General features: G+C 49.2%; 1 pseudogene; it reads left to right on the forward strand.

Moving 5' to 3' along the window:
• The first annotated feature begins 967 nt into the window (after positions 1-967).
• Positions 968-26,570, forward strand: part of LOC139372768 (gamma-aminobutyric acid type B receptor subunit 1-like) — a 274,428-nt pseudogene continuing 248,825 nt past the window's right edge.

The following is a 26,570-nucleotide window of genomic DNA, read 5'->3' on the forward strand; positions in this document are numbered from 1 at the left end:
GCATTTGAGACTCATCCTGTGAAGCTGCAGCTAGCCAGCCAGCCCCAAACCTGCCAGCCGCAGAATAAGTTTATAATACTCATAGAATGACTACATACATCAAACTGACACTCGACAAGAGGGGAGAAAAGAGGATGAGACAGACGAGGGAGTTGATTGGTCAGTTGCTGTTAGGCATCAACTCGGCATAGGCAGAGGTCTGGCGCTATTTATCTGGGATGTGTGCACCCCATCTGTCTTCCCGTCAGCCAATAAGCGCTCTAATTTCTCCCACCACTATCTCTAGTGAATAACGGGGCCCATCGTCATGTAGTGGGGCTGTAGGGGTACACGGAACTCTACTGCAGATAAGGGAGGAAGAGTTAGCGTTGAGTCTCGCCCAGTGACGTCGTGAGTGAGGGACATTGTGGAGAGCGAAGAGAAGAGAAGGAAAACGCAGGGATGTGCACAGTGCAACGCCACCCAAAGATGTGTGTGCGTGTGCGTGTGCGTGTGTGTGTAGGCTATCGTGCTATTCCCGAGTGAACATTTTACACCCGTCAGAAATACAGCGAGGTTTTTTTTCAATTTGGGTCAGAGAATAGACGTATTGCAGTCTTGGTTTTAGGGTTTTGGGGAAAATGTGTTTGCACAAAAGCACACTTTTGCACACACTGCTGTCGTCATTTGCTGTTTAATTTCTCCCTAAGAGTCTAATTCGACGGAAACATGGCAATTGAACGGGCGTCTAGTACTTGTAAGTATGAGTATAGTGACCAATAGGCTACAGTAATCGCACCTAAACTTGGTAATGATTGTATGCTTGCGTTTTTTTACTTTGATGGACTATTGATACATTTTCTTGCATTCAAATCGACGTTTTGTCAACGATCTAAATACCAAGCAATATGAATTTATGACAACAGTAGGCTACTTAATCAACATTCGGCTATCTACAGCTTTGATTTCTAAGCGAGACTGTTAATGTATGCATGGAGACAATTATAGGCTAAACGCGGCATTTGACAACAGCGCCATTAACAGATTTATATATTTTTTTCAATAGCGTCTCAGTAGCCTACTGGTTTAGATTCGGACAGATTGAATATTTAGGCTACAGTTATTGGTTGTGGTGGCCATTCGCTCTTGCGGGCACGTGCATACACATTGATCCTCACACACGCAAACACACACCTTTTCACACACGCCTCAGCACGGACGCTGGATGTACATCAACCAAGACTCTTTTTTTTTTGGTGATCATCTTCCTCGTCAACTGTCATCCCGAGCCAGCAGCTGAACAGTGCGGCAGTAAGTTTGGACATTTCAGTTCTCTCATCCTAGTCCCGCAGTGCTCCATCATTTCATATCCCCCCCCCCCCCCTTTATCTATCTTCCTTTCATTGTCATCGTTTAATTCTTCCTCATCATGATGAAATACATGTGTGTTGTATTGGCCTGTTATCGCCTCTTTTTGGATTGTGACTGTCAAAAGGGGCTATTATATTGCTGTGACAACAGACACCCGTTCAACATAGAATGAAATGCTCGCTGTGTTTATCTGTTAGTGTCCCCCAACAGCCATGGATAAGCCTGGCTCTGGTCTCCCTAGACTGTCAGAGGGGCTAATGTATTGCTGTGACAACAGACCAGTTCTTGGTATTACCCTTCATAGTTTTTGATCAAAATGATGTGACAATAACAATACGGTCCACATGTCGGGTGTTGCCTTGACAACACTCACTGACCTCTTCAACTTGTGTTTTTTGCTCTCCGCAATTAGGCCTGTAAAACAGGACCATGTTACATGTATCCTGCCGTGGGCTTCACATGTTGGTGGTTGATTGATGGCTATCACATTAGAATACAGTTAGAATATTTCATGGCAGACCTGTACCACTGGCTGCAATGTAGTCCAACTCTGCATTGATCCGTTCATGTTACTACTGAATTCCAGCCCGCGCGGCGCGACGTACTGCTGGTTTACATCCCCGGTAGTAATTCGATCAATTCATGTAATTGTTTGGCCAGAGAGTTCTCACACCTGGTGCCCCAGGTGTGACTCAATCAGCACCTGCTGTAAGGAATGAAAACCAGCAGGCAGTTTCATCCAACGTCTGTCTCCATTGTCCTGAAATGCCCGTAAATGACAAGTTGCTGTCCGTTGTGCTGAAATTCGTGTAAAACAACAGCTTTGTCAGTCATGACTTCCAGTATCTCTTCTGAATGTCGAAAAAAAATTGGCACAGCTTGTTATTGAATTAATCACAATGGACCACTATTGTTTTGGTGCTTATGTAGCCATAGTGAGAGAGAGGGGGGAGAGAGACGAGAGAGAGGAGGGGGAGAGATGAGAGAGAGGAGGGGGAGAGATGAGAGAGAGGAGGGGGAGAGATGAGAGAGAGGAGGGGGAGAGATGAGAGAGAGGAGGGGGAGAGATGAGAGAGAGGAGGGGGAGAGATGAGAGAGAGGAGGGGGAGAGATGGAGAGTTTGTGATAGAGGGGGTTAAATGTAAACAATGTTGTGTGTCTGATTCGAGACAGTGTGTGTTTGATTTGAGACAGTGTGTGTCTGATTTGAGACAGTGTGTGTCTGATTTGAGACAGTGTGTGTCTGATTTGAGACGGTGTGTCTGATTTGAGACAGTGTGTCTGATTTGAGACAGTGTGTGTCTGATTTGAGACAGTGTTTGTCTGATTTGAGACAGTGTGTCTCTGATTTGAGACAGCGTGTGTCTGATTTGAGACAGTGTGTCTGATCTGAGACATTGTTTGTCTGATTTGAGACAGTATGTGTTTGTATAAGTGTGAGTGTATGTGTTCCAGACAGTGTGTGTCTGATTTGAGACAGTGTGTCTGATTTGAGACAGTGTGTGTCTGATTTGAGACATTGTGTGTCTGATTTGAGACAGTGTGTGTCTGATTTGAGACATTGTGTGTCTGATTTGAGACATTGTGTGTCTGATTTGAGACATTATGTGTCTGATTTGAGACAGTGTGTGTCTGATTTGAGACATTGTGTGTCTGATTTGAGACAGTATGTGTCTGATTTGAGACATTATGTGTCTGATTTGAGACAGTGTGTGTCTGATTTGAGACATTGTGTGTCTGATTTGAGACATTGTGTGTCTGATTTGAGACAGTATGTGTTTGTATAAGTAGCAGAGCGTGTGAGTGTATGTGTTCCAGACAGCAGACAGCTATCTACTACCTGTTTTCTTCTCCCTCTCTAATTGAGATTAGATCAGGCTTGCATCCTCAGGCCCTGTTTGTAGATGTGAAGCCCCATCCACATCTTGTCATGTATCTCTGCGTAGGACTTATTAGTGCCTACGAATTCCATTGTGTACCACTGCTATTCTGACTGAGCACTCTGGATTGTATGCGATTGTTTGATTCGGCCAGATACCCGTTGCGTTGTCTATTTTGTCCATGCTGTGTAAAGTACCTGAGAGATTGTCTTGCAGATTCACTGTGTTAAGATACCTGAGTCACCGTTCTGTTGCGCCTTTTTTAGGATAATGTGTTAGTTACTACAGACCATGGTCAAAAGTAGTGCACTATACAGGGAGTAGGATGCCATTTGGGACGCTGGCTGTGTGTATGCTGGCTGTGGGAATGATGGCTGTGTGTATGCTGGCTGTGTGTATGCAGAGTGTGTGTATGCTGGCTGTGTGTATGCTGGCTGTGTGTATGCTGGCTGTGTGTATGCTGGCTGTGTTTATGCTGGCTGTGTGTGTGCTGGCTGTGTGTGTGCTGGCTGTGTGTGTGCTGGCTGTGTGTATGCTGGCTGTGTGTATGCTGGCTGTGTGTATGCAGGATGTGTGTGTGCATGCTGTGTATATGCTGACTGTGTGTATGCAGGCTGTGTGTGTGCTGGCTGTGTGTATGTAGATAGTGTTAATTTGCGTTACCGTGGCAAAGTAAGGTGTTTATTCATCAGCGCTATAGCAACCCCCCGGGGAGAATGTGCAAGATAACGAACTCTCTTAATTAGGGCACTAATGAAGCATAGAGGGGTTCACCACAGTGTCTGTGTGTGTTTGCTGACAGAACAATATGTATTATATTAGGATGATGACAGAAACTTTTGTTTAACTGTACATTTCTGCAAAATATACGGTAACATACTGTACTGTTTTTTGTGTTTTTTTTTTTTTTTACAGTAACTTACAGGTAACTAACTGGATGCCAGTAAGTTACCGTAAAAACAACAGGATTTTCCAGTGTAGGCTTGCGTCCTAAATGGCACTCTATTCCCTACATATTGCAATACTTTTAACTCCCTATATGGGCCCTGGTCAAAATAAGGGCACTATATAGGGAATAGGGTGCCATTTGAGATGCTTCCCTATAGGACGCGAAGTTCCAGAATGTATACACGCTGAGTTGGATGTAAAACACAGAGAGACTTCTTCAGTCCACTACCTGTCTGTGTGTTTCCACTCACGGTCTGTCACTAGACATTCATGAAATAGTAGACCACCACCAATGACCAGGCAATGTGTCCAGGCAGGATCTCTCTCTCTCTCTCTCTCTCTCTCGCTGTCTCTCTCTCTCTCGCTGTCTCTCTCTCTCTCGCTGTCTCTCTCTCTCGCTGTTTCTCTCTCTCTCTCTCTCTCTCTCTCTCTCTCTCTCTCTCTCTCTCTCTCTCTCTGTCTCTCTCTCTCTCTCTCTCTGTCTATCTCTCTCTCTCTCTCTCTTCTCTCCCTCTGTCTCTCTCTCTCTCTTCTCTCCCTCTGTCTCTCTCTCTCTCTCTCTCTCTCTCTCTCTCTCTCTCTCTCTCTCTCTCTCTCCCCTCCCTCTGTCTCTCTCTCTCTCTCTCTCCCTCTCCCTCTCTCTCTCTCTCTCGCTCTCTCTCTCTCTTGCTCTCTCTCTTTAAATATATTTCTATACATATTTCCTTTTTTTCCAAACACCTGAGTGGCTCTGGGATATTTCTAATGAAAATCCTTCACTTTTATTTGAATGGGAGTGGCTTCTTCCAAGAGACTTAACTCTTGCTTTAAGATGAAAGGTCTAAGAGGATAAGATATATAATATATAATATAATACCGTTGATAAGGACTGGCTCGTGTGGGTAGAGTTGATTGGATTTCATTGACAGGCATATATGCATGATGAGACTATGGTCGTGTCCCCAAATGGAACACTGTTCCCTATATAGTGCATTACTTTTTGACAAATCCCATGTTAACAAATCCCATGTTAACGGATGGAGTGAAAAAAAGATGACAAGAAGAAGAAGAAGCTGAAGAAGAAGCTGAAGAAAGAGAAGAAGGAGATGAAGAAGCTGAAGAAGAAGAAGCTGAAGAAGAAGGAGAAGAAGGAGATGAAGAAGCTGAAGAAGAAAAAGGAGATGAAGAAGCTGAAGAAGAAGAAGAAGAAGGAGAAGAGGGAGATGAAGAAGAAGCTGAAGAAGAAGAAGGAGATTAAGAAGCTGAAGAAGAGGGAGAAGAAGAAGAAGCTGGAGAAGAAGAAGAAGCTGAAGAAGGAGAAGAAGAAGGAGAAGAAGCAGGAGAAGAAGAAGCTAAAGAAGCTGAAGGAGAAGAAGAAGAGTAAGGAGAAGAAGAAGAAGCTGAAGAAGCTGAAGAATGAGAAGAAGAAGCTGAAGAAGAAGAAGAAGAAGCAGGAGAAGAAGAAGAAGATGCAGGAGAAGAAGAAGCTGAAGAAGAAGAAGAAGCTGAAGAAGAAGAAGAAGAAGAAGCAGGAGAAGAAGCTGAAGAAGAAGAAGTAGGAGAAGAAGCAGGAGAAGAAGAAGCTGAAGAAGAAGAAGAAGCTGAAGAAGAAGAAGAAGATGCAGGAGAAGAAGAAGATGCAGGAGAAGAAGAAGCTGAAGAAGAAGAAGAAGCTGAAGAAGAAGAAGAAGCAGGAGAAGAAGAAGCTGAAGAAGAAGAAGTAGGAGAAGAAGCAGGAGAAGAAGAAGCTGAAGAAGAAGAAGAAGCTGAAGAAGAAGAAGAAGAAGCAGGAGAAGAAGAAGATGAAGAAGAAGCTGAAGAAGAAGAAGAAGCTGAAGAAGAAGAAGAAGAAGCAGGAGAAGAAGAAGCTGAAGAAGAAGAAGTAGGAGAAGAAGCAGGAGAAGAAGAAGCTGAAGAAGAAGCTGAAGAAGAAGAAGAAGAAGCAGGAGAAGAAGAAGCTGAAGAAGAAGAAGAAGCTGAAGAAGAAGAAGAAGAAGCAGGAGAAGAAGAAGCTGAAGAAGAAGAAGTAGGAGAAGAAGCAGGAGAAGAAGAAGCTGAAGAAGAAGAAGCTGAAGAAGAAGAAGCTAAGTCAGCATTTGCATCTCAAATGGTACACTATGTCCTTCTATAGTGCACTACTTTGGACCAAAAAGCCCTAAATAAGGAATAGGGTTCTCTTGTAGACGTGGTCAGTGAGTCAGGGAGTGAATGAACAAGTGACTCCTCATTGAAGCTGTATTGAGTATGATTGACTGACTGAATAGAGCCTAACAAACCCCTCCTTTTGCTAAAAGCTGCCAATCATTCCCTCCCCTTGCTTTGCTTCCCCTCTAGGGTACCAAATGTCATATTCCCTATGTAGATGTAGTGCACTACTACCCTATGGGTCCTGGTCAAAAGTAGTGCACTACATAGGGAATAGGGTGCTATTTAGGATGCAAAACCCTGCTCTCTCTCAGGAGGGCCCCTAATGAAGTGGAGCATGTTAAACACAGATCACACACACACACACACACACACACACACACACACATAGAGAAAAAGACACACACACACACACACACACACACACACACACACACACACACACACACACACACACACACACACACACACACACACACACACACACACACACAGAGAGAGAAAGATACACACCCACACCCACAAACACAGGGAAAGATACACACACACAGAGAGAAAGATACACACACACACACACACAGACCAAGTGTGTCTGTGGCCAAGTGACCAAGACTGTAAATGGGCTATTTATCTTTTTGTAGGACATGAAGCGTACACTCTCGTCTAAAGTAGTGTACTATATAGGGAATAAGGCTCTGGTCTAAAGTAGTGTACTATATAGGGAATAGGGCTCTGGTCTAAAGTAGTGTACTATATAGGGAATAGGGCTCTGGTCTAAAGTAGTGCCCTATATAGGGAATAGGGCTCTGGTCTAAAGTAGTGTACTATATAGGGAATAGGGCTCTGGTCTAAAGTAGTGCCCTATATAGGGAATAGGGCTCTGGTCTAAAGTAGTGTACTATATAGGGAATAGGGCTCTGGTCTAAAGTAGTGCCCTATATAGGGAATAGGGCTCTGGTCTAAAGTAGTGTACTATATAGGGAATAGGGCTCTGGTCTAAAGTAGTGTACTATATAGGGAATAGGGCTCTGGTCTAAAGTAGTGCCCTATATAGGGAATAGGGCTCTGGTCTAAAGTAGTGTACTATATAGGGAATAGGGCTCTGGTCTAAAGTAGTGCCCTATATAGGGAATAGGGCTCTGGTCTAAAGTAGTGTACTATATAGGGAATAGGGCTCTGGTCTATAGTAGTGTACTATATAGGGAATAAGGCCCTGGTCTAAAGTAGTGCACTATATAGGGAATAGGTCTCTGGTCTAAAGTAGTGCACTATATAGGGAATAGGGTCCTGGTCTAAAGTAGTGCACTATATAGGGAATAGGGCTCTGGTCTAAAGTAGTGTACTATATAGGGAATAGGGCTCTGGTCTAAAGTAGTGTACTATATAGGGAATAGGGCTCTGGTCTAAAGTAGTGCTCTATATAGGGAATAGGGCTCTGGTCTAAAGTAGTGCCCTATATAGGGAATAGGGCTCTGGTCTAAAGTAGTGCACTATATAGGGAATAGGGCTCTGGTCTAAAGTAGTGCACTATATAGGGAATAGGGCTCTGGTCTAAAGTAGTGTACTATATAGGGAATAGGGCTCTGGTCTAAAGTAGTGCACTATATAGGGAATAGGGCTCTGGTCTAAAGTAGTGCACTATATAGGGAATAGGGCTCTGGTCTAAAGTAGTGCACTATATAGGGAATAGGGCTCTGGTCTAAAGTAGTGCTCTATATAGGGAATAGGGCTCTGGTCTAAAGTAGTGCACTATATAGGGAATAGGGTCCTGGTCTAAAGTAGTGCACTATATAGGGAATAGGGCTCTGGTCTAAAGTAGTGCACTATATAGGGAATAGGGTTCTGGTCTAAAGTAGTGCTCTATATAGGGAATAGGGCTCTGGTCTAAAGTAGTGCACTATATAGGGAATAGGGTCCTGGTCTAAAGTAGTGCCCTATATAGGGAATAGGGCTCTGGTCTAAACTAGTGTACTATATAGGGAATAGGGTGCCATTTGGGATGTACACCTTGGCTTTAGCGATGAATTATGTTTTCTTTTTTCCTCATTGTAGCTTCTAGAACTCTCTCTCACACACACACACACACACACACACACACACACACACACACACACACACACACACAGCTCTCTTACTCTTCAGGGAACCAGACCAGAGGTGTTATATGATTCAGGAAGTGTTTCTGAATGCTGAATGACTCCCTCATCCAACTCAGAACCAGTAGAATTCTAATTCATCTGTCTCGGCAGACAGACAGCGTTTCTCGTTTCCACAGCGTAACACTGCTACACCCGCAATAACATCTGTTAAACATGTGTATGTGACAAATAAAATGTGATTTGATTTAAGCCTCTTAAGTTGAGTCTTGTGACTCAGATATAAGGCCCAGGGGGCTAGTACTCAGTGTAGAAGATAGATAAATAGAAAGTTGGCTGGGTTTTTCCCCCAAAGGATTATGGGAATGTTCAAGTGACACCGGTAGTCAGTTTTCTGCTCTTATCTAAAGCTCTTGTTTTATGGGCTCAAGCAGAGCTGGACTGGTGGTTTGTCCAACCAAAGTGCTCACTCAAGTGTGGCTGGAGAGGGGTTACTTCCCAAATGGCATCCCGTTCCCTATTTAGTGCACTACTTTTCACCAGTGCCTTATTGAACCGGGTCAAAAGTAGTGCACTTAAATAAGAAATAGGGTGCCATTTGGGACGCTTCCCTTGATGATGAGCGATGGGCTGGAGAGAGAATTGGAAGACTGTCTAGTCCTTATCACTTCTCAACTTCACCGAGCATCCCTTTTCTGTCTGGTTTACTCTCTTTCTCTCCCCCCTCTCTCTCTCTCTCTCTCTCTCTCTCTCTCTCTCTCTCTCTCTCTCTCTCTCTCTCTCTCTCTCTCTCTATCTCTCTCTCTCTCTCTCTCTCTCCATCTCCCTCTCCCCCCCCCCCCTCTCTCTCTCTCTCCCTCTGTTCTCCCTCTGTTCCCTCTCTGTTCTCCCTCTGTTCTCATTCTCTGTTCTCCATCTGTTCCCTCTGATCCCTCTCTGTTCTCCCTCTGTTCTCCCTCTCTGTTCTCCCTGTGTTCTCCCTCTGTTTCCTCTGTTCTACCTCTGTTCCCTCTCTGTTCTCTCTATGTTCTCCCTCTCTGTTCTCCCTCTGTTCTCCCTCTGTTCCCTCTCTGTTCTCCCTCTGTTCCCTCTCTGTTCTCCCTCTGTTCTCCCTCTGTTCTACCTCTGTTCTCCCTCTGTTCCCTCTCTGTTCTCCCTCTGTTCTCCCTCTGTTCTCCCTCTGTTCTTCCTCTGTTCCCCCTCTGTTCCCCCTTTGTTCTCCCTCTGTTCTCCCTCTGTTTTCCCTCTGTTCCCTTGTTCCCCCTCTGTTTCCCTCTGTTTTCCCTCTGTTCCCTCTCTGTTCTCCCTCTGTTCTCCCTCTGTTCCCTCGGTTCCCTCTGTTTTCCCTCTGTTCCCTCTGTTCTCCCTCTGTTTTCCCTCTGTTTTCCCTCTGTTTTCTCTCTGTTCTCCCTCTGTTCCCTCTCTGTTCCCTCTCTGTTCTCCCTCTGTTCCCTCTGTTCTCCCTCTGTTCCCTCTCTGTTCTCCCTCTGTTCTCCCTCTATTTTCCCTCTATTTTCCCTCTGTTCTCTCTCTGTTCCCTCTGTTTTCCCTCTGTTCTCCCTCTGTTCTCCCTCTCTGTTCCCTCTGTTCTCCCTCTGTTTTCCCTCTGTTCTCCCTCTGTTCCCCCTGTTCCCTCTGTTCTCTCTGTTCCCTCTGTTCTCCCTCTGTTCTCTCTGTTCCCTTTGTTCTCTCTCTGTTCCCTCTGTTCCCTCTGTTCTCCCTCTGTTCTCCCTCTGTTCCCTCTGTTCTCCCTCTGTTCTCCCTCTGTTCCCTCGGTTCCCTCGGTTCCCTCTGTTTTCCCTCTGTTCTCCCTTTGTTCTCCCTCTGTTCCCTCCCTGTTCCCTCTGTTCCCTCTGTTCTCTCCCTGTTCCCTCTGTTCTCCCTCTGTTCCCTCTGTTCTCCCTCTGTTCCCTCTGTTCCCTCTGTTCCCTCTGTTCTCCCTCTGTTCTCCCTCTGTTCCCTCTGTTCCCTCCCTGTTCCCTCTGTTCTCTCTGTTCCCTCTGTTCTCTCCCTGTTCCCTCTGTTCTCCCTCTGTTCTCCCTCTGTTCTCCCTCTGTTCCCACTGTTCCCTCTGTTCTCTCTCTGTTCCCTCTGTTCCTTCTGTTTTCCCTCTGTTCCTTCTGTTTTCCCTCTGTTCCCTCTGTTTTCCCTCTGTTCCCTCTGTTCTCTCTCTGTTCCCTCTGTTCCCTCTGTTCTCTCTCTGTTCCCTCTGTTCTCCCTCTGTTCTCTCTCTGTTCCCTCTGTTTTCCCTCTGTTTTCCCTCTGTTCTCCCTCTGTTCTCCCTCTGTTCTCCCTCTGTGTTCCCTCTGTTCCCTCTGTTCTCCCTCTGTTCTCCCTCTCTGTTCCCTCTGTTCCCTCTGTTCTCCCTCTGTTTTCCCTCTGTTCCCTCTCTGTTCTCCCTCTGTTCTCCCTCTGTTCCCTCGGTTCCCTCTGTTTTCCCTCTGTTCCCTCTGTTCTCCCTCTGTTTTCCCTCTGTTTTCCCTCTGTTCTCCCTCTGTTCCCTCTCTGTTCCCTCTCTGTTCCCTCTCTGTTCTCCCTCTGTTCCCTCTCTGTTCTCCCTCTGTTCCCTCTGTTCTCCCTCTGTTCCCTCTCTGTTCTCCCTCTGTTCTCTCTCTGTTCCCTCTGTTCCCTCTGTTTTCCCTCTGTTTTCCCTCTGTTCTCCCTCTGTTCCCTCTCTGTTCTCCCTCTGTTCTCCCTCTGTTCTCCCTCTGTTCCCTCTGTTCCCTCTGTTTTCCCTCTGTTCCCTCTGTTCCCTCTCTGTTCCCTCTCTGTTCCCTCTCTGTTCTCCCTCTGTGTTCCCTCTGTTCTCCCTCTGTTCTCTCTCTGTTCCCTCTGTTTTCCCTCTGTTCCCTCTGTTTTCCCTCTGTTCCCTCTGTTCCCTCTGTTCTCTCTCTGTTCCCTCTGTTCCCTCTGTTCTCTCTCTGTTCCCTCTGTTTTCCCTCTGTTCTCCCTCTGTTCTCCCTCTGTTCTCCCTCTGTTCCCCCTGTTCCCTCTGTTCTCTCTGTTCCCTCTGTTCTCCCTCTGTTCTCTCTGTTCCCTTTGTTCTCTCTCTGTTCCCTCTGTTCCCTCTGTTCTCCCTCTGTTCTCCCTCTGTTTCCTCTGTTCTCCCTCTGTTCTCCCTCTGCTCCCTCGGTTCCCTCTGTTTTCCCTCTGTTCTCCCTTTGTTCTCCCTCTGTTCCCTCCCTGTTCCCTCTGTTCCCTCTGTTCCCTCTGTTCTCTCCCTGTTCCCTCTGTTCTCCCTCTGTTCCCTCGGTTCCCTCTGTTTTCCCTCTGTTCTCCCATTGTTCTCCCTCTGTTCCCTCCCTGTTCCCTCTGTTCCCTCTGTTCCCTCTGTTCTCCCTCTGTTCTCCCTCTGTTCCCTCTGTTCCCTCTGTTCTCCCTCTGTTCCCTCTGTTCCCTCCCTGTTCCCTCTGTTCTCTCTGTTCCCTCTGTTCTCTCCCTGTTCCCTCTGTTCTCCCTCTGTTCTCCCTCTGTTCTCCCTCTGTTCCCACTGTTCCCTCTGTTCTCTCTCTGTTCCCTCTGTTCCCTCTGTTTTCCCTCTGTTCCCTCTGTTTTCCCTCTGTTTTCCCTCTGTTCTCCCTCTGTTCTCCCTCTGTTCTCCCTCTCTGTTCCCTCTGTTCCCTCTGTTCTCCCTCTGTTCTCCCTCTCTGTTCCCTCTGTTCCCTCTGTTCTCCCTCTGTTCTCCCTCTGTTCTCCCTCTGTTTTCCCTCTGTTCTCCCTCTGTTCCCTCTGTTCCCTCCCTGTTCCCTCTGTTCCCTCCCTGTTCCCTCTGTTCTCTCTGTTCCCTCTGTTCTCACCCTGTTCCCTCTGTTCCCTCTGTTCCCTCTGTTCCCTCTGTTCTCCCTCTGTTCTCCCTCTGTTCCCTCTGTTCCCTCTGTTCTCTCTGTTCCCTCTATTCTCTCCCTGTTCCCTCTGTTCCCTCTGTTCTCCCTCTGTTCTCCCTCTGTTTTCCCTCTGTTCTCCCTCTGTTCCCTCCCTGTTCCCTCTGTTCCCTCTGTTCTCTGCCTGTTCCCTCTGTTCTCCCTCTGTTCCCTCTGTTCTCCCTCTGTTCTCCCTCTGTTCCCTCTGTTCCCTCTGCTCTCCCTCTGTTCTCCCTCTGTTCCCTCCCTGTTCCCTCTGTTCTCTCCCTGTTCCCCCTGTTCTCCCTCTGTTCCCCCTCTGTTCTCCCTTTGTTCTCCCTCTGTTCTCCCTCTGTTCCCTCTGTTCTCTCTCTGTTCCCTCTGTACCCTCTGTTTTCCCTCTGTTCCCTCTGTTCCCTCTCTGTTCTCCCTCTGTTTTCCCTCTGTTCTCCCTCTGTTCTCTCTCTGTTCCCTCTGTTTTCCCTCTGTTTTCCCTCTGTTTTCCCTCTGTTCCCTCTGTTCTCTCTCTGTTCCCTCTGTTCTCCCTCTGTTCTCGCTGTTCCCTTTGTTCTCTCTCTGTTCCCTCTGTTCTCCCTCTGTTCTCCCTCTGTTCCCTCTGTTCTCCCTCTGTTCTCCCTCTGTTCCCTCGGTTCCCTCTGTTTTCCCTCTGTTTTCCCTCTGTTCTCCCTCTGTTCTCCCTCTGTTCCCTCTGTTCCCTCTGTTCCCTCTTTTCTCTCCCTGTTCCCCCTCTGTTCCCTCTGTTCCCTCTGTTCCCTCCCTGTTCCCTCTGTTCTCTCTGTTCCCTCTGTTCTCTCCCTGTTCCCTCTGTTCTCCCTCTGTTCTCCCTCTGTCCCCTCTGTTCTCCCTCTGTTCTCCCTCTGTTCCCTCTGTTCCCTCTGTTCTCCCTCTGTTCTCCCTCTGTCCCCTCTGTTCTCCCTCTGTTCTCTCTCTGTTCCCTCTGTTCCCTCTGTTTTCCCTCTGTTCCCTCTTTTTTCCCTCTGTTCCCTCTGTTCTCTCTCTGTTCCCTCTGTTCCCTCTGTTCTCTCTCTGTTTTCCCTCTGTTTTCCCTCTGTTTTCCCTCTGTTATCCCTCTGTTCTCCCTCTCTGTTCCCTCTGTTTTCCCTCTGTTTTCCCTCTGTTCTCCCTCTGTTCTCCCTCTGTTTTCCCTCTGTTCTCCCTCTGTTCCCTCCCTGTTCCCTCTGTTCCCTCTGTTCCCTCTGTTCTCTGCCTGTTCCCTCTGTTCCCTCTGTTCTCTGCCTGTTCCCTCTGTTCTCCCTCTGTTCCCTCTGTTCTCCCTCAGTTCTCCCTCTGTTCCCTCTGTTCCCTCTGCTCTCCCTCTGTTCCCCCTCTGTTCCCCCCCGTTCCCACTGTTCTCTCCCTGTTCCCTCTGTTCCCCCTCTGTTCCCCCTCTGTTCTCCCTTTGTTCTCCCTTTGTTCTCCCTCTGTTCTCCCTCTGTTCCCTCTGTTCCCTCTGTTCTCTCCCTGTTCCCTCTGTTCTCCCTCTGTTCCCTCTCTTCCCTCTGTTCTCCCTCTGTTCCCTCTGTTCCCTCCCTGTTCCCTCTGTTCTCTCTGTTCCCTCTGTTCTCTCCCTGTTCCCTCTGTTCTCCCTCTGTTCTCCCTCTGTCCCCTCTGTTCTCCCTCTGTTCTCCCTCTGTTCCCTCTGTTCCCTCTGTTCTCTGCCTGTTCCCTCTGTTCTCCCTCTGTTCTCCCTCTGTTCCCACTGTTCCCTCTGTTCTCTCTCTGTTCCCTCTGTTCCCTCTGTTTTCCCTCTGTTCCCTCTGTTTTCCCTCTGTTCCCTCTGTTCTCTCTCTGTTCCCTCTGTTCCCTCTGTTCTCTCTCTGTTCCCTCTGTTCCCTCTGTTCTCTCTCTGTTCCCTCTGTTTTCCCTCTGTTTTCCCTCTGTTCTCCCTCTGTTCTCCCTCTCTGTTCCCTCTGTTCCCTCTGTTCTCCCTCTGTTCTCCCTCTCTGTTCCCTCTGTTCCCTCTGTTCTCCCTCTGTTCTCCCTCTGTTCTCCCTCTGTTTTCCCTCTGTTCTCCCTATGTTCCCTCTGTTCCCTCCCTGTTCCCTCTGTTCTCTCTGTTCCCTCTGTTCCCTCTGTTCTCTCCCTGTTCCCTCTGTTCCCTCTGTTCCCTCTGTTCCCTCTGTTCTCCCTCTGTTCTCCCTCTGTTCCCTCTGTTCCCTCTGTTCTCTCTGTTCCCTCTATTCTCTCCCTGTTCCCTCTGTTCCCTCTGTTCTCCCTCTGTTCTCCCTCTGTTTTCCCTCTGTTCTCCCTCTGTTCCCTCCCTGTTCCCTCTGTTCCCTCTGTTCTCTGCCTGTTCCCTCTGTTCTCCCTCTGTTCCCTCTGTTCTCCCTCTGTTCTCCCTCTGTTCCCTCTGTTCCCTCTGCTCTCCCTCTGTTCTCCCTCTGTTCCCTCCCTGTTCCCTCTGTTCTCTCCCTGTTCCCTCTGTTCCCCCTCTGTTCTCCCTTTGTTCTCCCTCTGTTCTCCCTCTGTTCCCTCTGTTCTCTCTCTGTTCCCTCTGTACCCTCTGTTTTCCCTCTGTTCCCTCTGTTCCCTCTCTGTTCCCTCTCTGTTCTCCCTCTGTTTTCCCTCTGTTCTCCCTCTGTTCTCTCTCTGTTCCCTCTGTTTTCCCTCTGTTTTCCCTCTGTTTTCCCTCTGTTCCCTCTGTTCTCTCTCTGTTCCCTCTGTTCTCCCTCTGTTCTCTCTGTTCCCTTTGTTCTCTCTCTGTTCCCTCTGTTCTCCCTCTGTTCTCCCTCTGTTCCCTCTGTTCTCCCTCTGTTCTCCCTCTGTTCCCTCGGTTCCCTCTGTTTTCCCTCTGTTTTCCCTCTGTTTTCCCTCTGTTCTCCCTCTGTTCTCCCTCTGTTCTCCCTCTGTTCCCTCTGTTCCCTCTGTTCCCTCTTTTCTCTCCCTGTTCCCCCTCTGTTCCCTCTGTTCCCTCTGTTCTCCCTCTGTTCCCTCCCTGTTCCCTCTGTTCTCTCTGTTCCCTCTGTTCTCTCCCTGTTCCCTCTGTTCTCCCTCTGTTCTCCCTCTGTTCTCCCTCTGTCCCCTCTGTTCTCCCTCTGTTCTCCCTCTGTTCCCTCTGTTCCCTCTGTTCTCTCTCTGTTCCCCCTGTTCCCTCTGTTTTCCCTCTGTTCCCTCTTTTTTCCCTCTGTTCCCTCTGTTCTCTCTCTGTTCCCTCTGTTCTCTCTCTGTTTTCCCTCTGTTTTCCCTCTGTTATCCCTCTGTTATCCCTCTGTTCTCCCTCTCTGTTCCCTCTGTTCCCTCTGTTCTCCCTCTGTTCTCCCTCTGTTCTCCCTCTGTTTTCCCTCTGTTCTCCCTCTGTTCCCTCTGTTCCCTCCCTGTTCCCTCTGTTCTCTCTCTTTTCCCTCTGTTCTCTCTCTGTTCCCTCTGTTTTCCCTCTGTTTTCCCTCTGTTCTCCCTCTGTTCTCCCTCTGTTTTCCCTCTGTTCTCCCTCTGTTCCCTCCCTGTTCCCTCTGTTCCCTCTGTTCCCTCTGTTCCCTCTGTTCTCTGCCTGTTCCCTCTGTTCTCCCTCTGTTCCCTCTGTTCTCCCTCTGTTCCCTCTGTTCCCTCTGCTCTCCCTCTGTTCCCCCTCTGTTCCCCCCCTGTTCCCACTGTTCTCTCCCTGTTCCCTCTGTTCCCCCTCTGTTCCCCCTCTGTTCTCCCTTTGTTCTCCCTCTGTTCTCCCTCTGTTCTCCCTCTGTTCCCTCTGTTCCCTCTGTTCTCTCCCTGTTCCCTCTGTTCCCTCTCTTCCCTCTGTTCTCCCTCTGTTCCCTCTGTTCCCTCCCTGTTCCCTCTGTTCTCTCTGTTCCCTCTGTTCTCTCCCTGTTCCCTCTGTTCTCCCTCTGTTCTCCCTCTGTCCCCTCTGTTCTCCCTCTGTTTTCCCTCTGTTCCCTCTGTTTTCCCTCTGTTCCCTCTGTTTTCCCTCTGTTCCCTCTGTTCTCTCTCTGTTCCCTCTGTTCCCTCTGTTCTCTCTCTGTTCCCTCTGTTCTCCCTCTGTTCTCTCTCTGTTCCCTCTGTTTTCCCTCTGTTTTCCCTCTGTTCTCCCTCTGTTCTCCCTCTGTTCTCCCTCTGTGTTCCCTCTGTTCCCTCTGTTCTCCCTCTGTTCTCCCTCTCTGTTCCCTCTGTTCCCTCTGTTCTCCCTCTGTTTTCCCTCTGTTCCCTCTCTGTTCTCCCTCTGTTCTCCCTCTGTTCCCTCTGTTCCCTCGGTTCCCTCTGTTTTCCCTCTGTTCTCCCTCTGTTTTCCCTCTGTTTTCCCTCTGTTCTCCCTCTGTTCCCTCTCTGTTCCCTCTCTGTTCCCTCTCTGTTCTCCCTCTGTTCCCTCTCTGTTCTCCCTCTGTTCCCTCTGTTCTCCCTCTGTTCCCTCTCTGTTCTCCCTCTGTTCTCTCTCTGTTCCCTCTGTTCCCTCTGTTTTCCCTCTGTTTTCCCTCTGTTCTCCCTCTGTTCCCTCTCTGTTCTCCCACTGTTCTCCCTCTGTTCTCCCTCTGTTCTCCCTCTGTTCTCCCTCTGTTCCCTCTGTTCCCTCTGTTTTCCCTCTGTTCCCTCTGTTCCCTCTCTGTTCCCTCTCTGTTCCCTCTCTGTTCTCCCTCTGTGTTCCCTCTGTTCTCCCTCTGTTCTCTCTCTGTTCCCTCTGTTTTCCCTCTGTTTCCTCTGTTTTCCCTCTGTTCCCTCTGTTCCCTCTGTTCTCTCTCTGTTCCCTCTGTTCCCTCTGTTCTCTCTCTGTTCCCTCTGTTTTCCCTCTGTTCTCCCTCTGTTCTCCCTCTGTTCTCCCTCTCTGTTCCCTCTGTTCCCTCTGTTCTCCCTCTGTTTTCCCTCTGTTCTCCCTCTGTTCCCCCTGTTCCCTCTGTTCTCTCTGTTCCCTCTGTTCTCCCTCTGTTCTCTCTGTTCCCTTTGTTCTCTCTCTGTTCCCTCTGTTCCCTCTGTTCTCCCTCTGTTCTCCCTCTGTTTCCTCTGTTCTCCCTCTGTTCTCCCTCTGCTCCCTCGGTTCCCTCTGTTTTCCCTCTGTTCTCCCTTTGTTCTCCCTCTGTTCCCTCCCTGTTCCCTCTGTTCCCTCTGTTCCCTCTGTTCTCTCCCTGTTCCCTCTGTTCTCCCTCTGTTCCCTCGGTTCCCTCTGTTTTCCCTCTGTTCTCCCTTTGTTCTCCCTCTGTTCCCTCCCTGTTCCCTCTGTTCCCTCTGTTCCCTCTGTTCTCCCTCTGTTCTCCCTCTGTTCCCTCTGTTCCCTCTGTTCTCCCTCTGTTCCCTCTGTTCCCTCCCTGTTCCCTCTGTTCTCTCTGTTCCCTCTGTTCTCTCCCTGTTCCCTCTGTTCTCCCTCTGTTCTCCCTCTGTTCTCCCTCTGTTCTCCCTCTGTTCCCACTGTTCCCTCTGTTCTCTCTCTGTTCCCTCTGTTCCCTCTGTTTTCCCTCTGTTCCCTCTGTTTTCCCTCTGTTTTCCCTCTGTTCTCCCTCTGTTCTCCCTCTGTTCTCCCTCTCTGTTCCCTCTGTTCCCTCTGTTCTCCCTCTGTTCTCCCTCTCTGTTCCCTCTGTTCCCTCTGTTCTCCCTCTGTTCTCCCTCTGTTCTCCCTCTGTTTTCCCTCTGTTCTCCCTCTGTTCCCTCTGTTCCCTCCCTGTTCCCTCTGTTCCCTCCCTGTTCCCTCTGTTCTCTCTGTTCCCTCTGTTCTCACCCTGTTCCCTCTGTTCCCTCTGTTCCCTCTGTTCCCTCTGTTCTCCCTCTGTTCTCCCTCTGTTCCCTCTGTTCCCTCTGTTCTCTCTGTTCCCTCTATTCTCTCCCTGTTCCCTCTGTTCCCTCTGTTCTCCCTCTGTTCTCCCTCTGTTTTCCCTCTGTTCTCCCTCTGTTCCCTCCCTGTTCCCTCTGTTCCCTCTGTTCTCTGCCTGTTCCCTCTGTTCTCCCTCTGTTCCCTCTGTTCTCCCTCTGTTCTCCCTCTGTTCCCTCTGTTCCCTCTGCTCTCCCTCTGTTCTCCCTCTGTTCCCTCCCTGTTCCCTCTGTTCTCTCCCTGTTCTCCCTCTGTTCCCCCTCTGTTCTCCCTTTGTTCTCCCTCTGTTCTCCCTCTGTTCCCTCTGTTCTCTCTCTGTTCCCTCTGTACCCTCTGTTTTCCCTCTGTTCCCTCTGTTCCCTCTCTGTTCTCCCTCTGTTTTCCCTCTGTTCTCCCTCTGTTCTCTCTCTGTTCCCTCTGTTTTCCCTCTGTTTTCCCTCTGTTTTCCCTCTGTTCCCTCTGTTCTCTCTCTGTTCCCTCTGTTCTCCCTCTGTTCTCTCTGTTCCCTTTGTTCTCTCTCTGTTCCCTCTGTTCTCCCTCTGTTCTCCCTCTGTTCCCTCTGTTCTCCCTCTGTTCTCCCTCTGTTCCCTCGGTTCCCTCTGTTTTCCCTCTGTTTTCCCTCTGTTCTCCCTCTGTTCTCCCTCTGTTCCCTCTGTTCCCTCTGTTCCCTCCCTGTTCCCTCTGTTCTCTCTGTTCCCTCTGTTCTCTCCCTGTTCCCTCTGTTCTCCCTCTGTTCTCCCTCTGTTCTCCCTCTGTCCCCTCTGTTCTCCCTCTGTTCTCCCTCTGTTCCCTCTGTTCCCTCTGTTCTCCCTCTGTTCTCCCTCTGTCCCCTCTGTTCTCCCTCTGTTCTCTCTCTGTTCCCTCTGTTCCCTCTGTTTTCCCTCTGTTCCCTCTTTTTTCCCTCTGTTCCCTCTGTTCTCTCTCTGTTCCCTCTGTTCCCTCTGTTCTCTCTCTGTTTTCCCTCTGTTTTCCCTCTGTTTTCCCTCTGTTATCCCTCTGTTCTCCCTCTCTGTTCCCTCTGTTTTCCCTCTGTTTTCCCTCTGTTCTCCCTCTGTTCTCCCTCTGTTTTCCCTCTGTTCTCCCTCTGTTCCCTCCCTGTTCCCTCTGTTCCCTCTGTTCCCTCTGTTCTCTGCCTGTTCCCTCTGTTCTCCCTCTGTTCCCTCTGTTCTCCCTCAGTTCTCCCTCTGTTCCCTCTGCTCTCCCTCTGTTCCCCCTCTGTTCCCCCCCGTTCCCACTGTTCTCTCCCTGTTCCCTCTGTTCCCCCTCTGTTCCCCCTCTGTTCTCCCTTTGTTCTCCCTTTGTTCTCCCTCTGTTCTCCCTCTGTTCCCTCTGTTCCCTCTGTTCTCTCCCTGTTCCCTCTGTTCTCCCTCTGTTCCCTCTCTTCCCTCTGTTCTCCCTCTGTTCCCTCTGTTCCCTCCCTGTTCCCTCTGTTCTCTCTGTTCCCTCTGTTCTCTCCCTGTTCCCTCTGTTCTCCCTCTGTTCTCCCTCTGTCCCCTCTGTTCTCCCTCTGTTCTCCCTCTGTTCCCTCTGTTCCCTCTGTTCTCTGCCTGTTCCCTCTGTTCTCCCTCTGTTCTCCCTCTGTTCCCACTGTTCCCTCTGTTCTCTCTCTGTTCCCTCTGTTCCCTCTGTTTTCCCTCTGTTCCCTCTGTTTTCCCTCTGTTCCCTCTGTTCTCTCTCTGTTCCCTCTGTTCCCTCTGTTCTCTCTCTGTTCCCTCTGTTCCCTCTGTTCTCTCTCTGTTCCCTCTGTTTTCCCTCTGTTTTCCCTCTGTTTTCCCTCTGTTCTCCCTCTGTTCTCCCTCTCTGTTCCCTCTGTTCCCTCTGTTCTCCCTCTGTTCTCCCTCTCTGTTCCCTCTGTTCCCTCTGTTCTCCCTCTGTTCTCCCTCTGTTCTCCCTCTGTTTTCCCTCTGTTCTCCCTATGTTCCCTCTGTTCCCTCCCTGTTCCCTCTGTTCTCTCTGTTCCCTCTGTTCCCTCTGTTCTCTCCCTGTTCCCTCTGTTCCCTCTGTTCCCTCTGTTCCCTCTGTTCTCCCTCTGTTCTCCCTCTGTTCCCTCTGTTCCCTCTGTTCTCTCTGTTCCCTCTATTCTCTCCCTGTTCCCTCTGTTCCCTCTGTTCTCCCTCTGTTCTCCCTCTGTTTTCCCTCTGTTCTCCCTCTGTTCCCTCCCTGTTCCCTCTGTTCCCTCTGTTCTCTGACTGTTCCCTCTGTTCTCCCTCTGTTCCCTCTGTTCTCCCTCTGTTCTCCCTCTGTTCCCTCTGTTCCCTCTGCTCTCCCTCTGTTCTCCCTCTGTTCCCTCCCTGTTCCCTCTGTTCTCTCCCTGTTCCCTCTGTTCCCCCTCTGTTCTCCCTTTGTTCTCCCTCTGTTCTCCCTCTGTTCCCTCTGTTCTCTCTCTGTTCCCTCTGTACCCTCTGTTTTCCCTCTGTTCCCTCTGTTCCCTCTCTGTTCCCTCTCTGTTCTCCCTCTGTTTTCCCTCTGTTCTCCCTCTGTTCTCTCTCTGTTCCCTCTGTTTTCCCTCTGTTTTCCCTCTGTTTTCCCTCTGTTCCCTCTGTTCTCTCTCTGTTCCCTCTGTTCTCCCTCTGTTCTCTCTGTTCCCTTTGTTCTCTCTCTGTTCCCTCTGTTCTCCCTCTGTTCTCCCTCTGTTCCCTCTGTTCTCCCTCTGTTCTCCCTCTGTTCCCTCGGTTCCCTCTGTTTTCCCTCTGTTTTCCCTCTGTTTTCCCTCTGTTCTCCCTCTGTTCTCCCTCTGTTCCCTCTGTTCCCTCTGTTCCCTCTTTTCTCTCCCTGTTCCCCCTCTGTTCCCTCTGTTCCCTCTGTTCTCCCTCTGTTCCCTCCCTGTTCCCTCTGTTCTCTCTGTTCCCTCTGTTCTCTCCCTGTTCCCTCTGTTCTCCCTCTGTTCTCCCTCTGTTCTCCCTCTGTCCCCTCTGTTCTCCCTCTGTTCTCCCTCTGTTCCCTCTGTTCCCTCTGTTCTCTCTCTGTTCCCCCTGTTCCCTCTGTTTTCCCTCTGTTCCCTCTTTTTTCCCTCTGTTCCCTCTGTTCTCTCTCTGTTCCCTCTGTTCTCTCTCTGTTTTCCCTCTGTTTTCCCTCTGTTATCCCTCTGTTATCCCTCTGTTCTCCCTCTCTGTTCCCTCTGTTCCCTCTGTTCTCCCTCTGTTCTCCCTCTGTTCTCCCTCTGTTCTCCCTCTGTTTTCCCTCTGTTCTCCCTCTGTTCCCTCTGTTCCCTCCCTGTTCCCTCTGTTCTCTCTCTTTTCCCTCTGTTCTCTCTCTGTTCCCTCTGGTTTCCCTCTGTTTTCCCTCTGTTCTCCCTCTGTTCTCCCTCTGTTTTCCCTCTGTTCTCCCTCTGTTCCCTCCCTGTTCCCTCTGTTCCCTCTGTTCCCTCTGTTCTCTGCCTGTTCCCTCTGTTCTCCCTCTGTTCCCTCTGTTCTCCCTCTGTTCTCCCTCTGTTCCCTCTGTTCCCTCTGCTCTCCCTCTGTTCCCCCTCTGTTCCCCCCCTGTTCCCACTGTTCTCTCCCTGTTCCCTCTGTTCCCCCTCTGTTCCCCCTCTGTTCTCCCTTTGTTCTCCCTCTGTTCTCCCTCTGTTCTCCCTCTGTTCCCTCTGTTCCCTCTGTTCTCTCCCTGTTCCCTCTGTTCCCTCTCTTCCCTCTGTTCTCCCTCTGTTCCCTCTGTTCCCTCCCTGTTCCCTCTGTTCTCTCTGTTCCCTCTGTTCTCTCCCTGTTCCCTCTGTTCTCCCTCTGTTCTCCCTCTGTTCTCCCTCTGTCCCCTCTGTTCTCCCTCTGTTCTCCCTCTGTTCCCTCTGTTCCCTCTGTTCTCTCTCTGTTCCCTCTGTTCTCTCTGTTTTCCCTCTGTTCCCTCTGTTTTCCCTCTGTTCCCTCTGTTCCCTCTGTTCCCTCTGTTCCCTCTGTTCTCTCTCTGTTTTCCCTCTGTTTTCCCTCTGTTTTCCCTCTGTTTTCCCTCTGTTATCCCTCTGTTCTCCCTCTCTGTTCCCTCTGTTCCCTCTGTTCCCTCTGTTCTCCCTCTGTTCTCCCTCTGTTCCCTCCCTGTTCCATCTGTTCTCTCTTTTCCCTCTGTTCTCTCTCTGTTCCCTCTGTTCTCTCTCTGTTCCCTCTGTTTTCCCTCTGTTTTCCCTCTGTTCTCCCTCTGTTCTCCCTCTGTTTTCCCTCTGTTCTCCCTCTGTTCCCTCCCTGTTCCCTCTGTTCCCTCTGTTCCCTCTGTTCTCTGCCTGTTCCCTCTGTTCTCCCTCTGTTCCCTCTGTTCTCCCTCTGTTCTCCCTCTGTTCCCTCTGTTCCCTCTGCTCTCCCTCTGTTCCCCCTCTGTTCCCCCCCTGTTCCCTCTGTTCTCTCCCTGTTCCCTCTGTTCCCCCTCTGTTCTCCCTTTGTTCTCCCTCTGTTTTCCCTCTGTTCCCTCTGTTCCCTCTCTGTTCCCTCTCTGTTCCCTCTCTGTTCCCTCTCTGTTCCCTCTCTGTTCTCCCTCTATTTTCCCTCTGTTTTCCCTCTGTTCTCCCTCTGTTCTCTCTCTGTTCCCTCTGTTTTCCCTCTGTTTTCCCTCTGTTTTCCCTCTGTTTTCCCTCTGTTTTCCCTCTGTTCCCTCTGTTCTCTCTCTGTTCCCTCTGTTCCCTCTGTTCTCTCTCTGTTCTCTCTGTTCCCTTTGTTCTCTCTCTGTTCCCTCTGTTCTCCCTCTGTTCTCCCTCTGTTCCCTCTGTTCTCCCTCTGTTCTCCCTCTGTTCCCTCGGTTCCCTCTGTTTTCCCTCTGTTTTCCCTCTGTTCTCCCTCTGTTCCCTCTGTTCCCTCTGTTTTCCCTCTGTTTTCCCTCTGTTCTCCCTCTGTTCTCCCTCTGTTCTCCCTCTGTTCCCTCTGTTCCCTCTGTTCCCTCTGTTCTCCCTCTGTTCTCCCTCTGTTCCCTCTGTTCCCTCTGTTCTCCCTCTGTTCTCCCTCTGTTCCCTCTGTTCCCTCCCTGTTCCCTCTGTTCTCTCTGTTCCCTCTGTTCTCTCTGTTCCCTCTGTTCTCTCCCTGTTCCCTCTGTTCTCCCTCTGTTCTCCCTCTGTTCTCCCTCTGTTCTCCCTCTGTTCCCTCTCTGTTCTCTCTCTGTTCCCTCTGTTCCCTCTGTTTTCCCTCTGTTTTCCCTCTGTTCCCTCTGTTTTCCCTCTGTTCCCTCTCTTCCCTCTGTTCTCTCTCTGTTTTCCCTCTGTTTTCCCTCTGTTATCCCTCTGTTCTCCCTCTCTGTTCCCTCTGTTCCCTCTGTTCTCCCTCTGTTCTCCCTCTGTTCTCCCTCTGTTCTCCCTCTGTTTTCCCTCTGTTCTCCCTCTGTTCCCCCTGTTCCCCCTGTTCTCTCTTTTCCCTCTGTTCTCTCTCTGTTCCCTCTGTTCTCTCTCTGTTCTCTCTCTGTTCCCTCTGTTTTCCCTCTGTTTTCCCTCTGTTCTCCCTCTGTTGTCCCTCTCTGTTCCCTCTGTTCTCCCTCTGTTCTCCCTCTGTTCTCCCTCTGTTCTCCCTGTTCCCTCTGTTATCTCTCTGTTCCCTCTGTTTTCCCTCTGTTCCCTCTGTTTTCCCTCTGTTGTCCTCTGTTCTCTCTCTGTTCCCTCTGTTCTATCTCTGTTCCCTCTGTTTTCCCTCTTTTTTCCCTCTGTTCTCCCTCTCTGTTCCCTCTGTTCCCTCTGTTCTCCCTCTGTTCCCTCTGTTCCCTCCCTGTTCCCTCTGTTCTCTCTGTTCCCTCTATTCTCTCCCTGTTCCCTCTGTTCCCTCTGTTCTCCCTCTGTTCTCCCTCTGTTTTCCCTCTGTTCCCTCTGTTCTCCCTCTGTTTTCCCTCTGTTCCCTCTGTTCTCCCTCTGTTCCCTCTGTTCCCTCTGTTCCCTCTGTTCTCCCTCTGTTCTCCCTCTGTTCCCTCTGTTCCCTCCCTGTTCCCTCTGTTCTCTCTGTTCCCTCTATTCTCTCCCTGTTCCCTCTGTTCCCTCTGTTCCCTCTGTTCTCCCTCTGTTCTCCCTCTGTTTTCCCTCTGTTTTCCCTCTGTTCTCCGTCTGTTCCCTCTGTTCCCTTCCTGTTCCCTCTGTTCTCTCTGTTCCCTATGTTCCCTTCCTGTTCCCTCTGTTCTCTCTGTTCCCTCTGTTCTCTCCCTGTTCCCTCTGTTCTCCCTCTGTTCCCTCTGTTCTCCCTCTGTTCCCTCTCTTCTCCCTCTGTTCTCCCTCTGTTCCCTCTGTTCCCTCTGTTCTCCCTCTGTTCCCTCTGTTCTCCCTCTGTTCCCTCCCTGTTCCCTCTGTTCTCTCTGTTCCCTCTGTTCTCTTCCTGTTCCCGCTGTTCTCCCTCTCTTCTCCCTCTGTTCTCCCTCTGTTCCCTCTGTTTTCCCTGTTTTCCCTCTGTTCCCTCTGTTTTCCCTCTGTTCACCCTCTGTTTCTGCATGCCTCCCTTCTTAGAATATATTTTTCTTTCAGTCTGCCTCTCTGTATTCAGCCCCTCACTCGCCCTCTCTCTCCCCTCATCCTATCCTTCTGACTTCCTCATCCTCTCCTTCTGTCTCCCCTCATCCTCTCATTCTCTCTCCCCTCATCCTCTCTACATGTCTCTCTCCTTATGTCTCTCCCCTCATCCTCTCTACATGTCTCTCTCCTTATGTCTCTCTCCTCATCCTCTCTCTCTCTCCCCTCATCCTCTCTACCTGTCTCTCTCCTTATGTCTCTCTCCTTATGTCTCTCTCCCTATGTCTCTCTGTCTCTCTCATCCTCTCTGTCTGTCTCTCTCCTTATGTCTCTCTGTCTCTCTCATCCTCTCTCTGTATTCGGTCTCTTTATCCCTCTATCCCTGCCCCCTTATCTTTCTCTCTGTCCCCCCCTTCTCTCTCTGATCTCTTCTAGAGTTTACCTCAGCAGGCCGCCGCAGTGGTGTCTGTTTGTCTCAGTGTGAGATCCCCTTTCTCCTTCAACATGCTCTCTCTCTCTCTCTCTCTCTCTCTCTCTCTCTCTCTCTCTCTCTCTCTCTCTCTCTCTCTCTCTCTCTCTCTCTCTCTCTCTCTCTCTCTGTCTGTCTGTCTGTCTGTCTGTCTGTCTGTCTGTCTGTCTGTCTGTCTCTCTCTCTCTCTCTCTCTCTCTCTCTGTCTCTCTCTGTCTCTCTCTCTCAATTCAATTCAATTCAAGGACTTTATTGGCATGGGAAACATGTGTTAACATTGCCAAAGCAAGTTAGGTAGATAATATATAAAGTGAATATATAAAGTGAAATAAACAATAAAAATTAACTGTAAACATTACACATACAGAAGTTTCGAAACAATAAAGACATTACAAATGTCATATTACATATATATACAGTGTTTTAACAATGTACAAATGGTAAAGGACACAAGATAAAATAAATAAGCATAAATATGGGTTGTATTTACAATGGTGTTTGTTCTTAACTGGTTGCCCTTTTCTCGTGGCAACAGGTCATAAATCTTGCTGCTGTGATGGCACACTGTGGAATTTCACCCAGTAGATAAATTGGATTTGTTTTCGAATTCTTTGCGGATCTGTGTAATCTGAGGGAAATATGTCTCTCTAATATGGTCATACATTGGGCAGGAGGTTAGGAAGTGCAGCTCAGTTTCCACCTCATTTTGTGGGCAGTGAGCACATAGCCTGTCTTCTCTTGAGAGCCATGTCTGCCTACGGCGGCCTTTCTCAATAGCAAGGCTATGCTCACTGAGTCTGTACATAGTCAAAGCTTTCCTTAATTTTGGGTCAGTCACAGTGGTCAGGTGTTCTGCCACTGTGTACTCTCTGTTTAGGGCCAAATAGCATTCTAGTTTGCTCTGTTTTTTTGTTAATTCTTTCCAATGTGTCAAGTAATTATCTTTTTGTTTTCTCATGATTTGGTTGGGTCTAATTGTGCTGCTGTCCTGGGGCTCTGTAGGGTGTGTTTGTGTTTGTGAACAGAGCCCCAGGACCAGCTTGCTTAGGGGACTCTTCTCCAGGTTCATCTCTCTGTAGGTGATGGCTTTGTTGTGGAAGGTTTGGGAATCGCTTCCTTTTAGGTGGTTATAGAATTTAACGGCTCTTTTCTGGATTTTGATAATTAGTGGGTATCGGCCTAATTCTGCTCTGCATGCATTATTTGGTGTTCTACGTTGTACACAGAGGATATTTTTGCAGAATTCTGCGTGCAGAGTCTCAATTTGGTGTTTGTCCCATTTTGTGAAGTCTTGGTTGGTGAGTGGACCCCAGACCTCACAACCATAAAGGGCAATGGGCTCTATGACTGATTCAAGTATTTTTAGCCAAATCCTAATTGGTATGTTGAAATTTATGTTCCTTTTGATGGCATAGAATGCCCTTCTTGCCTTGTCTCTCAGATCGTTCACAGCTTTGTGGAAGTTACCTGTGGTGCTGATGTTTAGGCCAAGGTATGTGTAGTTTTTTGTGTGCTCTAGGGCAACAGTGTCTAGATGGAATTTGTATTTGTGGTCCTGGTGACTGGACCTTTTTTGGAACACCATTATTTTGGTCTTACTGAGATTTACTGTCAGGGCCCAGGTCTGACAGAATCTGTGCATAAGATCTAGGTGTTGCTGTAGGCCCTCCTTGGTTGGTGACAGAAGCACCAGATCATCAGCAAACAGCAGACATTTGACTTCGGACTCT

Source organism: Oncorhynchus clarkii, chromosome 18, assembly GCF_045791955.1.
Source record: "Oncorhynchus clarkii lewisi isolate Uvic-CL-2024 chromosome 18, UVic_Ocla_1.0, whole genome shotgun sequence".
NCBI classification, from domain to species: Eukaryota; Metazoa; Chordata; class Actinopteri; order Salmoniformes; family Salmonidae; genus Oncorhynchus; species Oncorhynchus clarkii.